Consider the following 14883-nt stretch of genomic DNA (forward strand, 5'->3'; position numbering starts at 1 on the left):
ACAGCGGGATGAGAACTCCCTGAGGACATGTAGCGACGTGACGCCAACCTCCTGGCACAAAGGACTCCTGGTCAGAGCAGGGGCAGATCCAGGCTTGAATGGGACTGAAGCTCATGTAGTTTGGAAGCTCTCTTATAAAAAACAAAAATATCTTCTTCCTTTTGCACATTTCTCAAGCCCTCTGAGCCCGTGGACACATCGCTGGGCCTTGGAAATGGCCCTGGAGAGTGAAGGCCTGAAGTTGAAGCGGCACCAGCCTCACGGTGAATCCGCCTCTGGGCTGGAGGAAGGGCCCAGAGGCGATCTGAGCACAACCCGCCTTCACAAAGGCCCTGCCTCCAGCCCAACAGACAGACGAGGCTCCGGAACATTCCTTCTTCTTGTCCCGCGTCCTGCTGTTACTAAACCCTCCCACATCTGTCTAGCCATCTCTCTCTTACCATGGTTTCAGAAGGAGCAGAGCCACCCGAGCACAGGGCCTGGCACAGGGTTTATGTGGTCACATGGACAGCAGTGCAAAGGCACACCCCAGAGGGTTCCTCTACGCCTGGAGGGCAGGGCCTGCCTCCACCTGCAGCTGGAACCCCGGGGCCAGCAGGAGTAGCTCTTCTGAGAGCCCCCTCCCCAAATATTTGAAGGCTATGACATGGCTGACAAGTGTTCCCACCTCCTACACCCCCCTGGGCCCACACAGCAGTCCTGCGAGTTATACAGAGCAAGTTTTATCGTCCCCATTTATAGACATGGACAACCAATAACACTAGTTATGCACATACTGGGCTTCCCAGGTGGTGCTAGCGGTTAAGAACCCACCTGCCAATGTAGGAGACACAGCGGACACAAGTTTGATCCCTGGGTCAGGAAGATGCCGTGGAGGAGGGCATGGCAACCCACTCCAGTATCCTTGCCTAGAGAATTCCATGGACAGAGGAGCCTGGCAGGCTATAGTCCATAGGGTCGCAAAGAGTCGGACACAACTGAAGCAACTAAGCACAGCATATCATATGCACATAGCAGTGTTAGACACACCACAGAGACTTCCACAAGTGATAGCCCTCAAACGCCCTGGCAGGAGGGGCTGCCTCCCCAAGGAACAGGTGGGGAAACAGAGGCCCCACTCTCTCTGGGCCTGAGCCAACGAATGGGGCTGCAGCCCTGCTCTCCCACCTTGGGCCCAGGCCTCCACTTCATCTGGAGTGGACATTTCAGAGGGCAGTGGGGAGACTGGCCAAACATGGCAGGTGGAAGAGCCAAGGCCTCCAGCTTCAAAGGCAAAGGAGAAACTAGGGGCTCACGACAGACCCTCCGAGTGAAAGTGGACCTCAATGACCCTTCTGCCTGAATGAGTCCGACGAAGAGCACATGGGCCTTGGAAGCCTGAAACCTACTTGAAAGCAACAGCCTTACAGACTCAGGGCCTCTGTGTTTCCTGCAGAGCAGTAGAGGGCCCTGTGCCCGCCTCCCACCTTCTACCTGCTGGGCCTTCTAGACCCTTCACAAGATCACTTCTCACTTCACAAGCCAGCCACCTAATGCAGGATTTTGCTCTCCAAGTCCTGACTCTGTCCCTCATGATTTATTCATCCATATATCCATTCTACAAACCCTTATGGAGACCATGGTATAAGGTGACCAACTAATGGTCTCCATTCACCCAGGACGGAGAGTTTTCCCTAGATGTGGGACTGAGACAGACCAAGAAAACTGGGATAGTTGATCACTCTAATGTACTGTGTGCCTGGCCCTGTGCTGGGCAGAGAGGACACACTGGACACGTTCCCCACCCTCAGGAAGTCTGCATTCTGAGAGCAGTGCTCACTCCATGACGAACCACTGTCAAAGGCACTTGTGCAGCCCCTTATACACATTACAAAGTGCAACCTTACCGGGAGTGTGTTATTACCTCCATGGTGTCCATAGGAAAGGCTTCCCTGCTGGCTCAGCGGTAAAGAATATGCCTGCAGGGCAGGAGACCCAGGAGACACGGGTTTGATCCCTGGGTCAGCAAGATCCCAAGGAGAATAGCATGGCAACCCACTCCAGTATTCTTGTCTGGAGAATCCCATGGACAGAAGAGCCTGGAAGGCTACTGTCCACGCGGTTGCAAAGAGTCAGACACAACTAAGGCAACTTCACATGCACTCATGCATAGGAAAACTAGGGTTTAGAAAAATGATGTGACCAGTCCTCAGTCACACAGCTATAAGTGACATGCCAAGACTTGGACTCCAACAAGACAAAGGGAAGGACAGGCTCCAGCATGAACATTAAGACAGAAAAATACAAAGACATGTTTTATTTAATCAACTTTTGTAGCTCTAGTGCTTGGCATCTCCTAGAGGTTCAGAAAATGTACATGGAAGGAAGAGAAGGAGGAGGTATATATCTATTTAATCATCTCCAGGCTAGGAGATCCCAACCCCTAGTTCAAAAAGCATGCATTTCCCTTTCGACAGTTTCAGCTGTTTGCTTTCAGTCAGGCTCAGGAGGGAAGTGAGAAGAAGGAAAAGAGTGCTTCTCCTTCAGGTCAGCAGCCCAGGGTTCACTTCCTCCAAAGAATTTTCCTTGACTCACTCCTTACCCAATATCCAGTTTTGGCCTCCCCTTATTTGAGTATAACAGCCGTGTGTGTGTGTGTGTGTGTGTGTGTGTGTGTGTGTGTGTGTGTGCGCGCGCGCGTGCTGCTTGTACTCCATTTCAATGCACTTCTGCAAACCCAGACCTTACCCAGGTTGGCCTCACCCACATCAGGAACTGGAGGTTCACTGGGTACCAGACACACGTCTGCCCTCTAGCACTGGAAACTGACATGACAGTAGCCATTTACAATACAATACTCTGTCCTGGAAACCTATAAGGCTCCAAGGGAGCATGGGGGAGCGCACTGACTTTGCCTGGGTAGTGAACACAGAGCCAAGGGAAGCTGTCATGTCCAAGCACACAGTAGGTACTCAATGCAGCTCAACTGCATTGTGTTTAATTGAACTGCACTGAGCTTAGGTTCAACCTTAAAATACAAGGGAGATTTCACCAGGCAGGCGAGGAATGCATTCCAAACAAAGAGACTGGCTTGAACAGACGCATATGTGTACAAAGTACAAAGGCTGTGGGGGAAGATACAAAAAAGTCAGTGTAGCCAGAATGTTAGCTGTGTGGTGGGGAGAATCAGGATAGGAGCATGAGAGGGAAAGGCCTCCAGTACCACTGGAAGAATACAACCGTCTCATAGGAAATAGAGGGAACAGATCAGTGTTTCCTTTGGCCATGCCACGCAGCATGCAGGATCTTCCCTGACTGGGGATCGAACACGCGCCTCCTGCATTGGGAGCGTGGAAATCTTAACCACTGAACCACTACGGAAGTCTCTGATTGGTTTTTAAGCTGGGGATGGACAGGGTCAGATGCGAATTTCAGAATGAGAGGAGGGTTTGAGGGGTTTAGACCAAGCAGAAGACCACTGCAATAGTCCATGCCAGATGTGGGGGCTGGACTGAGCTGGTGGCTGTGGAATGGGGAGAAGAAAAGCACTTTGGTGATGGAATCATGTATCTATCCACCACCATCAGGCTGAGTGCCCTGAGGGTTAGGAAAGTGTTTCTCTTCTCCATGGAGTTCAGAACCTCCCCCACCACCACACCACCTCTACAATCCAATGAAAGCTCATCTGTGCTAGGGCTCAGTTTAGGACTGGGTCATGGCTCTCTGTTCAAAAGTTCTACTAAAAAACTTTATTTATTATTAATTTTTTTGGCAAAGTTGACTCTGCAAAGTTGTGAGTGTCAGAGATGGCTGAAATGTTTCAGGTAAGCATAGGGAGTTGCTGCTGCCAAAGTGAACACTCCAAATAATATGAGAAATGAATATGTGCATATTAACCACTCCATTATGGTGTGTGATCATCTCTGTCATTTTTAGGATATTAAAATCTGTTACAAAAAAAGAAAGTTCTCCTCACTGAGTTTAAAAATGCTTCCAGGTTTCTTCCACTGCCCTGGAGCTATAGACACCCATAATAAAATCAACCTCCTAATGTGCTGGGTGCTTTCATTTCATTAGCATAGATACAGAAAAGATGGAAACTTTATGCCCAGAGGCTGAAAAACTCAGCGCACAGACACAAAACTACTGATACGGAGGGAAGGTGAGAACCCCAAGAGCTTCCTCTCTCTACCACGCCACTGCTTGGCCTGGGTGTTCTCAGATACGGCCCTTGGAGCTGCAGACATGTGCCTCACCCCCACTCTATGGCCCCAAGGGTAGAGCTGTTTCTCATAAGACATGGTTTCTCTTCTCTTTCATGTCCATCACTCCTCTGGGAACAGTCATCAGACCTCTGCAGGGTCTTCTTGGCTGGAGTGAAGCCTTTGCCCCTCAACCCCCTGCCCACCACCAGAGGAGACCCAGGCAGCCCCTGGTTTCCATGGAGGGCTTGCTGAGCCTGGTGTCTCCTCTTACACCTGCCTCATTTCTTCTGTTCGGGCCCGAACACTCACTCAGATGTCACGTGGCAGAACTTTCACTTTTCACCCTAGGTTTTGTGTCCTCCCGCAGTCCCACCACACCCCTTACTGGCAGCAGAGGAAGTGAGTGTCTGACTCAGGTGCCTGGCAAATAGTGGATGCTCAAGTATCTGATGAAGGAAGTCAGTCCCCACTGAGAACATCAGTCACAGGTACCACCAAGACAAGCATCACTTCTGGTTCACATCAAACCCACCTTCCAAAGCTTGCTGCCGTGACCTCCCCGCTTCTGCGGAGCTGCCTTTAACCCTTATCCACTGGGCTTGCTCTGCCCCGGCTATAAATGAATGGGCTTGCTCTGCCCCTGGTATAAATGAATTCCCATCACCCTCCTTCTGACCGCATTCTTGTTTGATCTCTTCCCTCTTCCCCTATGATAAGAGCAGCACGAGGGTGGAGACTTGCCTGTTTCCTCCTCATACCTCAAGGGCCCAGCCCAGGGCCTGCAGTGTGGCAGGTACTCACAGAGGTGTCTGTCCACAGGAACCTTCTTGGGAGGGCAGGGTTGGGGGAGGGGGACGCTGAATGGGAAAGGCATAAACCAAGGGCATAAACCAACTGTAAAAAAGCTTAGCCCAGAGGAATCCCCATGCTTCCTGTCATGAGGTCCCTGACACCCCAGAACCCAGGACAGCCAGGCCCCAGTCTGTGAGAAAGAGCATGGTCTTAGCAGAGAGATGGGAGCAGAGCTGCCTCTTAAGTTAGCTGCCCACTGGGAGAGACACAGCACTGCGGGGGCCGGGGGCGGGGTGGATGGGCAGACAGCTTCGGCTTCGGGAACATGCCTTGAGTGGAGGTCTGGGCCTGGCACCCTGCAAGTGCTGCGGAAACGTTTGTGGAACTGAGTTGAACAAACTGGAAAATGCTGATTATCTGTTCCTCTAGCTGCAGAGAGGTCAGCTTCCCTCCGGGGCACTTTGCAGGCAAATTATCTCAGGACACAGCCTGTTTCCTCTAATGAGGCTTCTCCCCTTTGCAGCTCTGCCCCCAGAAGCATGGGAAGGGGGGTAGTGTGCAGAGCCGACCCGGTGCCTGCAGCAGGGCAACGCACACAGCTCTCCTCCCAAGATGGTGTGGGCAGCGCCTATCACCACCCTCGGCAGGGGCACGGTCTCAATGACCTCTTGGGCCCGGGAATCAAAGCAAAGCAGCACCTCCAGAGGCCTCTCTGGGGAGAATGGAAGAAGGAAGCAGGGAGTCCAGCTGAGTTATGTAACCAGCTTCCTTGGAGTCAGAGGCCCTGGCTTGTCACAGCCCAGCACTGCGGGGAGGGGCGTGGGGAGGCTGAGGCGGCTTTGGTCCCCTCCTTTGCTGCCTCTCCTCCAGACCTCACAGATCTCTGAGGCAGGCACTGCCTTCCAAGTGCCCCGGCTTCAAGCAAGCACCTCCCGCTAGGGGTTGAGAACCAGGAAGGGCTGTTGTCTGAGTGTGTGAAACAGAGGCCTGCTGGCTTCCCTGGCAGAAAATCAGGCCCTTGGCTCTACACCCAGCCCCTGGGGGCGGGGATAAAGGAGAGAAGCCTGGGACCTTCCGTGATGCCCTCTCCTGCCCCCAGCTTCCTGACCCCCAAGCTCTCCCCACTTCCCCCTAGAGAACCCACCATAAGTGAGGGGCCAAAAGGGAGGGGGGCCCCATCTGCCCCAGCACCAACTGCTCCACCCTCCCCTCCCTTGGGCAATCTCACTTCCCTTTGCAGCCATCATCTGACCTTCTCCTCCTGCCCAGCACAGCCCCCCACCCCCGCACACCCAGCAGAGCACACAGTCCTGGGCAGGGCAGGAAGGGGGAGGGGATGCAGCAGAGAGGAGGCAGAAAGAAAAGCTTGGGTCCACTGCCAGTCTTAAGAGTCACAGTGACTTTTATCAAATCCCTACCCTCTCTGTCCATAGCAACTACTTGCAGTAGAGGATATTATTATCCTTATTTCACAAATGAGAAAACTGACACCCAGAGAGTTTAAGACCCTCACCCAAGGTCAGGGAACAATACTGCTAGACAATGAAGCCAAGTCTCTGTGATTCTGAGATCCATACTCCAAACCTGTGGCTTTACCTTCAGGGAACCCCATTCCTACACTCGTAGGGTGCTTCTTAGGAAATTTCTAGACTGTTAGAAAGGATACTGCACAACCTTAAACTGTCACTCACTGAGGACACTAGTTTGGGAGCCATGGGGCAGTCAGGAGGACAGGGCAGGGACAAGGGCATGACAGAGGCCAAGGACTTGCCCACTGCCATCTACGCCCTTCCCTTGTGATTAACCTACAGAGACTAAGTCTCAGGCTGGGTCAGTCCCGAGCACCACCTGCCCCTTTCAGAAGACAGGACTGCGAGAGGCCAAGCTGCTGGGCAGAAACACAGTCTGCTGTTGACACCTCCTCCCCTGCAAGCTGTTGAACCAAATCAAAGGGTTCCAGGGACCTTCCAGGCCAACCCTTTCCCCCTGCTGCTTACACACGGAGAAACTGAGGTCCAAAGAGGAAAAGCAGTTCATCTATGATGTCACAGGGACAGTGACCAAGTGGGGTCCCTGCCTCCCAGACCAGATGGCTGCTCTGATTCATCTCATTCGAGTGCGGTCCCCAGATAGCACCCTCTCTCATCCAGCTGTCCCTCTCCCTGCTTGCCCCTCACCCTCTCTCCCCATTTCCTGCTTCCTTTCCCAGCTCAGCTCAGCAGGCCCGGTGTCAGAACTCTCCCTGCGTGGAGCATCCCTCTCCTTCCCACGACTCTTCAACCCCTCTCCCTCCCCTCTGCTGGACCGAGAAGCAGTGCTCCGGTGGTTTAATTAGCTGATTATGACCGCAGCCTGCTGGATCCAGTGCCCAGAACTCTGTCCTCCGTAATTAGGTGGGTTCTGAGTACTTGCCCAGTGGGAAGCCGTGGGGGAGAACTGTACTCTGCCAGCAGGCCGAGGGAGGGCACTCCAGGTGCATAAAGAGCTCCTTGATCACTGCCAGGTCATCGGAAACCATAGTCCCCTCCTCAGGTCAGGTCAAACCACACTGGACATACTGTAGCCAGATTCAGATGTCCATCCTAAAGGGTGATGGACTACCCAGACCCAGGAGAGGCTCCATCAATGTCTGAGGATGGGTGTGATGAACAGAGCCCACCCTCTCCAACGGGCCAGGAAGTGATGGCTGGGCATGTGTTGAGGAAGTAGAATTTGGACAAGCAGAGGGAAGAAAGGATGGCATTCTTAATAGTGGGAGCAGCAGGAACAAAGGCACAGAGGTTGGAACGAGCCACCGATCCCCTCGCCAGGTCGCCTGAACACACGTTCTCCTAGCAAAGGTAAAGCCGTCATCCTGTGCCTTCCGTCCTTTGAATTACAGAGAATAATCTAATGCCTGTGACTCTGGGCCATCGTTAGACATTTCAGAATCAGCAACGGTGTCCCTCTGTCCTCACCCACCATACTGCCCTCTCCAAGTATATCTTTTCTCAGTGGAATACTACATTAGCCTCCTTCACTGAACAAATATTTACGGAGCTCAGTGACACACCAGGTCTACACAGGTGCAAAGGAACAACAGACTCGGGCCAAGTGTCCTTGGTCTCATACAGAGGACATCATGAGTGTGCAAATAACCAGGACCTACAAAGAGACAGAGGCATGAATGCCAAAAGAAAGAGAGAGAATGAATATACAGTAAAAAAAAAAAAAAGTCACAAGGCACTTGCAGATCAGTGAGAGCTTCCTAGAGGAGGAGGCCATGAGTGATCCATGAGTGATTCAGGCTTTGAAGGACAGGAAGGGCATTGTGAACTAACCTCATGTAACACTGCACTTGTGCCAGGGGCTTATCTCCTAGCTGTACCTATTTTAACTCATTTAATCCTCAAGACAACCTATAAGGCAAACACCATTGCTACCCCATTTTACAAGTGAGGGAGTTGCAGCAGAGAAGGGGTTAAATAGTCACCAGACGTTGCCAGGCTGGGAAGTGGCAAGCTGGCATTTGAAACCAGGAAATCTGGTTCTTCTTAGAGCCTAACCACTATTCTAATCAGCCTTTAATATATGCTGATCAGATCACAGAAGAGGCTGTGGGCACCAGAGGAGGGCATGGCCTGGGCAGAGAAAATGAAACGTCCCAGGACCTGCCTGCCTGCCGGTTCCTGCAGGTGCTTTGAGGGGTGGAAGGCTGCCAAGGCGAGGACCTGGTTCCACAGGGAAGAATGCAACCCACAGCCATCCAGGCCCAGCTCCCCAGTGATCTCAGTCCCACTGCAGTGTGGCAGAGGCCTGAACTGCCCAGTCCCCCATTTCTGCCCTCCAGAAGGAAGGTCACCCCCAAACCCACTAGCAGCACACAGGAAACAGTGACTCCAGGAGAAAAGCTTCATACCCTCAGGCTGATCTGACTTCCATAGGGACACCAAGTTTCAGAGAGGGTGAATATTGTGCCCAAGGTCACACAGCACTGAGAAAGCATTAGAGAGAACCTCTGACCCTCCTGGGTTGGCACAGTCCAGTGGTCCACTCGCCACCCCTTCCACGGTCCTCTGCCAAAAAGCATCCACGCCCACTGACTGCACCAGCTGGGAGGGAAGGGGGTGAGGCTGCAAAATGACGAGGATGACCAGTTTGGGGCCTCCCTGCACCTGGAGGGCCAGGATGAAGGGAGCACCTGCCTTGTGTGGGGCTACATTCATTCACCTTCTGGGCCTCTGAGTGCACCTGGGGAGAGAGGCTGGAGCCAGCGTGGCCACCAAACCACTCAGACCTTAGTAAGGAGTCCTGCCTCCTGCTGCCCTGACCCAGACCCCAGCACCCCCACCCCCGCTGCAGATCCCTCTCCAGTTACAGGAGGACCCACTGGCTATGGTCTCCGCCAGGCCAGCCCCAGCCCCAGGCAGAGGGAAAGTGACTCCGGCTGTGGTGAATTCAATCACACAGAACTCCAGGACCTGTCTGGTCTGATCCCTGGGGCCGGGCCTCCCGGGGGCCTCATCTGGCACTGGGTCTCTTGGGAAGGAACAAGCAGTTCCTCTCAAGTGGGACTAAAGATGGGGCCAGGCCCAGGAAGGAGGGGGTGAGTCTCCAGAGAGATGGCCCTGCCAGGGCCCCTTGGGAGGGGGGGGAGGGGGCTGGGACAACAGTGTCCTTTGTTTCCCTCTCAAAAGCAGCCACCCTGTCCTGTCCCACCCCCTCTGTTCTACATCCCCCTTCTAGGACTCAAGCCACCCCCGGGGTGGGACCCATCCTGCACACGGGAGGGAAGGACGATGCTCAGGACCCATCAGGATGCCCTGTTCTAATCCCAGCAGGGCTCATCCTGTAGACATGTCCCACCCCCAGAAGCCCCCTGCCTGATGTCAGAGTCAGGGCTCCCACCTGCAGAAGCCTGTCCGATGGGGGAGAACCAGGCTTCACTTGCAGGAAGCCCGTTCTGATAGGAGTGGTACTCTTCTCCTTCAGGACTTCCCAAACTGACGGAGGCAATCCCCCAGCACCGGGTCCCATCTGGGAAATATGGCTTCCATCCTCAGCATTCCTTAATGGGAAAGACCTAAGGAGCCCTTGGGCAGACAACAGAGGCAAGACGGGAGGGAGCAGTTCAGTCCAGTCAACACATCCCTGCCAGGCATCTTCTATGAACCAGATCCAGAGCTGGACAATGGATGAGCCAACAGGAAACAGAAATAGCCCCAAATCACAAGGAGCTCACCAACTGGGGAACAAAGACACGTGAGTTATGAAAACATGAGTAGAAAGTGCCTTGAAACCTACCCACTTTAGCACCCACAGCCCGCTCGCCAGGGCTGCTGCCTCACTCCTCACCTGCACGTGGACCTAGGCGCTTCATTTTGTCCAGAATACCTAAGCCTTCCGCATGCCCCAGGACCCAGTTCAGGGGGCACCTTCTCCCAGGAAGCCTTTCTCAAGACCCTCTGCCCGATTCAGCGCGGCCCCTCTCTCAGGAGCCAGTACAGACATTCCCCGCTGTGACCATCTCACACCTCTGCAGTGTCCCTCCCAGTCCTCAGCTGAGCCTCACTCCCGAGGTCCCCACACCCAGAGCCCCCAGTGCCCAGGGCCTCACACTCTTCTTCCAAGAGGCTCCCTACCAGCTCCAAGCAGAGAAAAACAAGGTCCTTCCCTTCTCTCCTCTGCCCACTGTGGTCCAGCTCTGCCCTCATGGCTCCATCAAAACCCCTCTCAACAAGGTACCAGCCACTGCCTTCTGCCTAAATGCCAGGGGTCTTTCCCAGTTTCATCCTCTTCTGGCCCTTCCCTGCCCTGTGGCTCCCAGGACACAGCCTCCCCTGTTCTTTCCCTTCTCCTTTCTCCTTCCTTACACACTCATGCTCTCCAAAGCCTCAAATGCTCCCAGCCACCCTCTCTTCAAATGCTATACCCTTCTCCCTGTGCCATGTCATCCATAATTGCCAAGTCAACTACCATCTCTAAGCTGAAGACTCTCATCATGCTTGCCTCCCATGTCCATCCCTACCCTGAGATCTAGACCCATCTATGCAGAAGACCCCTGATATCTTCCTCAACTTCCAGCCTGGCTCCCTGTCAAGCTGCCACCCACTGCAGGTCTCATTAGATGACCAGCATGGTCACTGCAGAGGATGGCCTGGCAGAGGCCAGAGGCCACTCAGGGTGTGCTGACTCCCAGCCTGTTATTCTTCCATTGCTGCATCCCCAGTGTATGGCACACCCACAACTCAGGACCCCTGAACCCATGCCAATGGGAGGCTTCAACCCTGGGCAAGGAGGCCCAAGCTCAGAAGGAACACAGCTGTGGAGAGGTCTGAAGCCCAGAGGCCAGCCTAGAGCCAGGGATCAGAGCCGATGGGTCAGGCTCAATGCTTCCACTCCCAGCAGTCCCATAAGTGACCCTGGCCAAAGCCACAGGACTTCCCCCATGTTCCAGCCAAGATGGGTCACACAGAGCTTAACCACCAAGAGAGACCACAGCCAAGTTTCACAGAGAGCTGGTGATTACGTGTCCCCATCACACCCACCTTCCTTCCTTGCCAAAAAAGAAGAGTTCATAAACATCTGTAGAAAAGGAAATGTCACTCCATCCCATTGTCTCTCGGGAAGTCCTTCTTATTGTCTAACTTTGATCCTTTACATTGCCAGTTGAGTTCGTTGGAATAGGAAGCAACAGAAGGGATGCTTGACTTGAAAATGGGGTCACCAGGGAGGTAGGGGAGGCCACCTGTGAGCCAGACAATCCCCTCCTTCTGGCTGAAAGCACAGAGCAGCAGGGCAGATAGGCCTGGGTTCAAAAGCTCATTGAATGAATGGCAGTGGACAAATTATTTAATCTCTCCTAGTCTATTTCCTGGTATAGAAAATGGGAACAGTCCTTACACTAATAGAATCAGAGGGAGGACCATGAGATCATGCATGTAAATCTGGCACATGCCAGGCACCAGACCAGTATGGCTAATAGATTCTACCTCCTTGTTCATGTTTCTCAGTTCCATTCTCGCCACAGCCTTAACTTAAATCTTGCTTTCTCCCAGGCTCCTCCACAGCCTCCCCACTGGGCTCCCTGCATCCAGGCCTGCTCCTCCTTCAGTTCAGTTCAGTCACTCAGTCGTGTCTGATTCTTTGTGACCCCATGGGCTGCAGCACACCAGGCTTCCCTGTCCATCACCAACTCCCAGAGCTTGCTCAAACTCATGTCCATCAAGTCGGTGATGCCATCCAACCACCTCATTCTCTGCCATCCCTTTCTCCTACCTTCAATCTTTCCCAGAATCAGGGTCTTTTCCAATGAGTCAGTTCTTCACATCAGGTAGCCAAAGGCACCTTGCCACTGCCAAAGGCATCCTTTTGAAACACAAATCTGCTCCCATCCCTCCCCTCCCCACACTCCTCTCTGAGTCACTGGGGACTTCAGGAGAAAACCTCTCCTTAGCTTGACATCCCAGGCTGTTGATAACCAGTCTGTGTTCACTCTCACCCGTCGCCCCAGCCCAACCCGCAGGCGGCACGTGTTCCCTCATGTCTTCAAACCTAGTCAGATTCCTCACCCCAAGTCAGGAATGACGTCCCCAGCCCCACCTTCTTGCTCCAATGCCATCTCCTTCTCAGGAAAGCATCCCTCACCATGCCCCCTGCCAAAACTGTGTTGGGGACTCCTCCGTTGGCCTCCCACAGCACATGTCACCTTGCAAGATAATCACTCGCTCTGCTCTCAGTCTTTTGGAAACCGAGTAGAGCCATTCATCTCTGAACTGCCAGCCCCAGCACTTGGTCTATGTTTGTTGAATGGCTGTCTGATCGCTCCATGAGGGCTTGTTAGACGAGTCATCACACTACCTGTAATTTATCCTATCCAGATATTCGTCTCCTCCCCTCTTTCCCCCCGACCCTGGGACTTCCTCAGGTGCAGTGACTGTTTCTGATTCATTCTCATTGTCACTTTCATGTGGGGGTGGCAAATCCAGGTGCAGGATGGATGCACGACTCCTGATCCTTAGAGTATCCTGCCCTTGCCGTCTCCTCGTCTAAGTCGGAGATAAAGTAGAATCCCATGCTTTACAGAAAAAGGCAAGGCACAGCCTATTATTGATTGTGTCTTTCACTTCCAAATTACTCAGGAACTCTGTCTGGAAGGGAGAAGAAGGCCTCCTGGGACTACAGGGGAGCCCGGAAGAGAGAACTCGGCCACCATCCCATGGACTACAGCCAGGCCTAGGTGCCAGGCTTCCAGCAGCACTTCCTCCCCTGCCAGGTGTATTCAGAAAACACAGGGAGGGCCCTGAACATGTTAGGTATGGATAGCTACGATTTACAGGTGGGAAAGCTAAGGTCCTCAAGCTCCCAGTGACTTAGAGACACAGCAGGGAAGTCACGGAAAATACCTAGCTCCAGAGATAGGGTCTCCAACAGGTCTCCATCCTGCTGACCACCTATGCCAGCAGGAGAGCAACGACACTTCCCCCAAAGTCACAGTGAGGCTAACCAAGGCCCAGGAGGGGCTGAGTCACCCTGATGGGGAAGCAGCACAAGAGGGACGGTGGCGAGGGGGAAGCGCAGGCTCCCTGCAGGGAGAGAAGTCCCACCTCCATGATCAGGAAGATCCTGTCACTGGGGTACCTGGACGTGGTGGAAGAGACTCACACATGCTCCTCTGAGGACAGAGACCTGGGTCCTGGGTCAGCCGACTGCAACGGGGGCTAGCATCAAGGTGCATGCAGATGCCTCGCCATCTTCTGCAGCCTCCATCACCAGCTGGGCCTCCACCCACAGAGCCAGCCATCCCACCCGGACCTCAAACCTGGGTCCACGGGGGGCTTGACAGTGCCCAATAGCGAGCTCCAGAAAAACGGATCAAGTAGACTCCAGCCTCTGGACCCTCTTGACCTTAAGCAAGTCAGGGTAACCTCTCTAAGCTCCGGTTCCTCCTCCGGAAAACAGGAAGAGCAAAGTTAACCTCCTCGCAGAGCCAGCAGGAGGCAGTTTTTAAACCTTCAGAGCACAAGTTATCTCTGAGCCTCGGTTTCTTCTTCTGGAAAATGGAGCTAATCTCTGCATGACTTTTCTCAGGTTGTTGACAGTGAGTGTCAGATGGCAGTGAGTGTTGCACTGCTTTGTCAGTGGTCCCGGAGCATGATGGCCACGGGAGCCCTTTCTCTCTCGTCTATGAGCTCCCCGGGGAAAGAATGGGTCTTGCACACCTTTGTGTCCCACACTATGCCTCATACACGCCAGGTGCTCTGTAAATAGTTATTGGGAGTAAGGAGAGTAAGGCGGGGCATAGAGAAAGGAGAGACTGGGGAGAAGTGGGGTACAAAGACAGAAGAGGGTAAAGGAAGAAAAGAATGAATAAGAGGGTTCATGCCGAAGGGGTAAGAGGAGATACGGGAGAAGCTTCTATCTGAACGGAAGGGAGCTGGTGGAGTGAAAGGGAGGATCTAGGGTGACAAAGATGCCTGCCTGACAGGGGCTTGTCCTGGGCCCCAGCCCCCCTCCCTTGCCTGTCCCAGTTTCCCATTTCAGAGGCAGATCTCTCCCTTTCTGCGTCAGGGCGGGCTCCTAGGGAGACCCGAGCCCCCTCTCCCCACCTCCCTGCTGGAAGAGATCTGCAGCCCTTGGGGAGATCAGAGGGAAAGGAAGCCCTGGATGGGAAGCATTTTTCCCAGGCTCCAGGGGGCCTCTCACCTTCTCCACTTGTGGGGACTGGAGTGAGTGTGTCAGAGGCCCAGTGGGCTGCTGGCATGTGACCCGGGGTGTCTGTCTGGGCATTAGTCTCATGTGTGTCTGTGAGGGTCAGCACTGGTGTGGTCTTTTGAACACTTTGTTGGTGACAGACATGCCAACATAAGTGTTCCTGTTGGTGACAGCCCGGGTGTCTCAGTGAGAGTGTTTGTTACCATGAGTGTAA

At 53.6% G+C, this 14883-nt stretch overlaps 1 protein-coding gene and 1 long non-coding RNA gene across 5 annotated transcripts in view; one reads left to right on the forward strand and one right to left on the reverse strand.

Moving 5' to 3' along the window:
- The window catches only part of ARRB1 (arrestin beta 1), a 79526-nt gene that overhangs the window by 63542 nt on the left and 1101 nt on the right, over positions 1 to 14883 (reverse strand). The window lies entirely within an intron of this gene.
- Positions 7068 to 13984, forward strand: LOC145525824 (uncharacterized). The gene is made up of 3 exons (XR_014068431.1): positions 7068 to 7816; positions 10019 to 10217; positions 13097 to 13984. It is a non-coding gene; the product is annotated as an uncharacterized LOC145525824 (long non-coding RNA).

Source organism: Giraffa tippelskirchi, chromosome 11, assembly GCF_054371585.1.
Source record: "Giraffa tippelskirchi isolate mGirTip1 chromosome 11, T2T-mGirTip1v1.2.pri, whole genome shotgun sequence".
In the NCBI taxonomy this organism is placed as follows: Eukaryota; Metazoa; Chordata; class Mammalia; order Artiodactyla; family Giraffidae; genus Giraffa; species Giraffa tippelskirchi.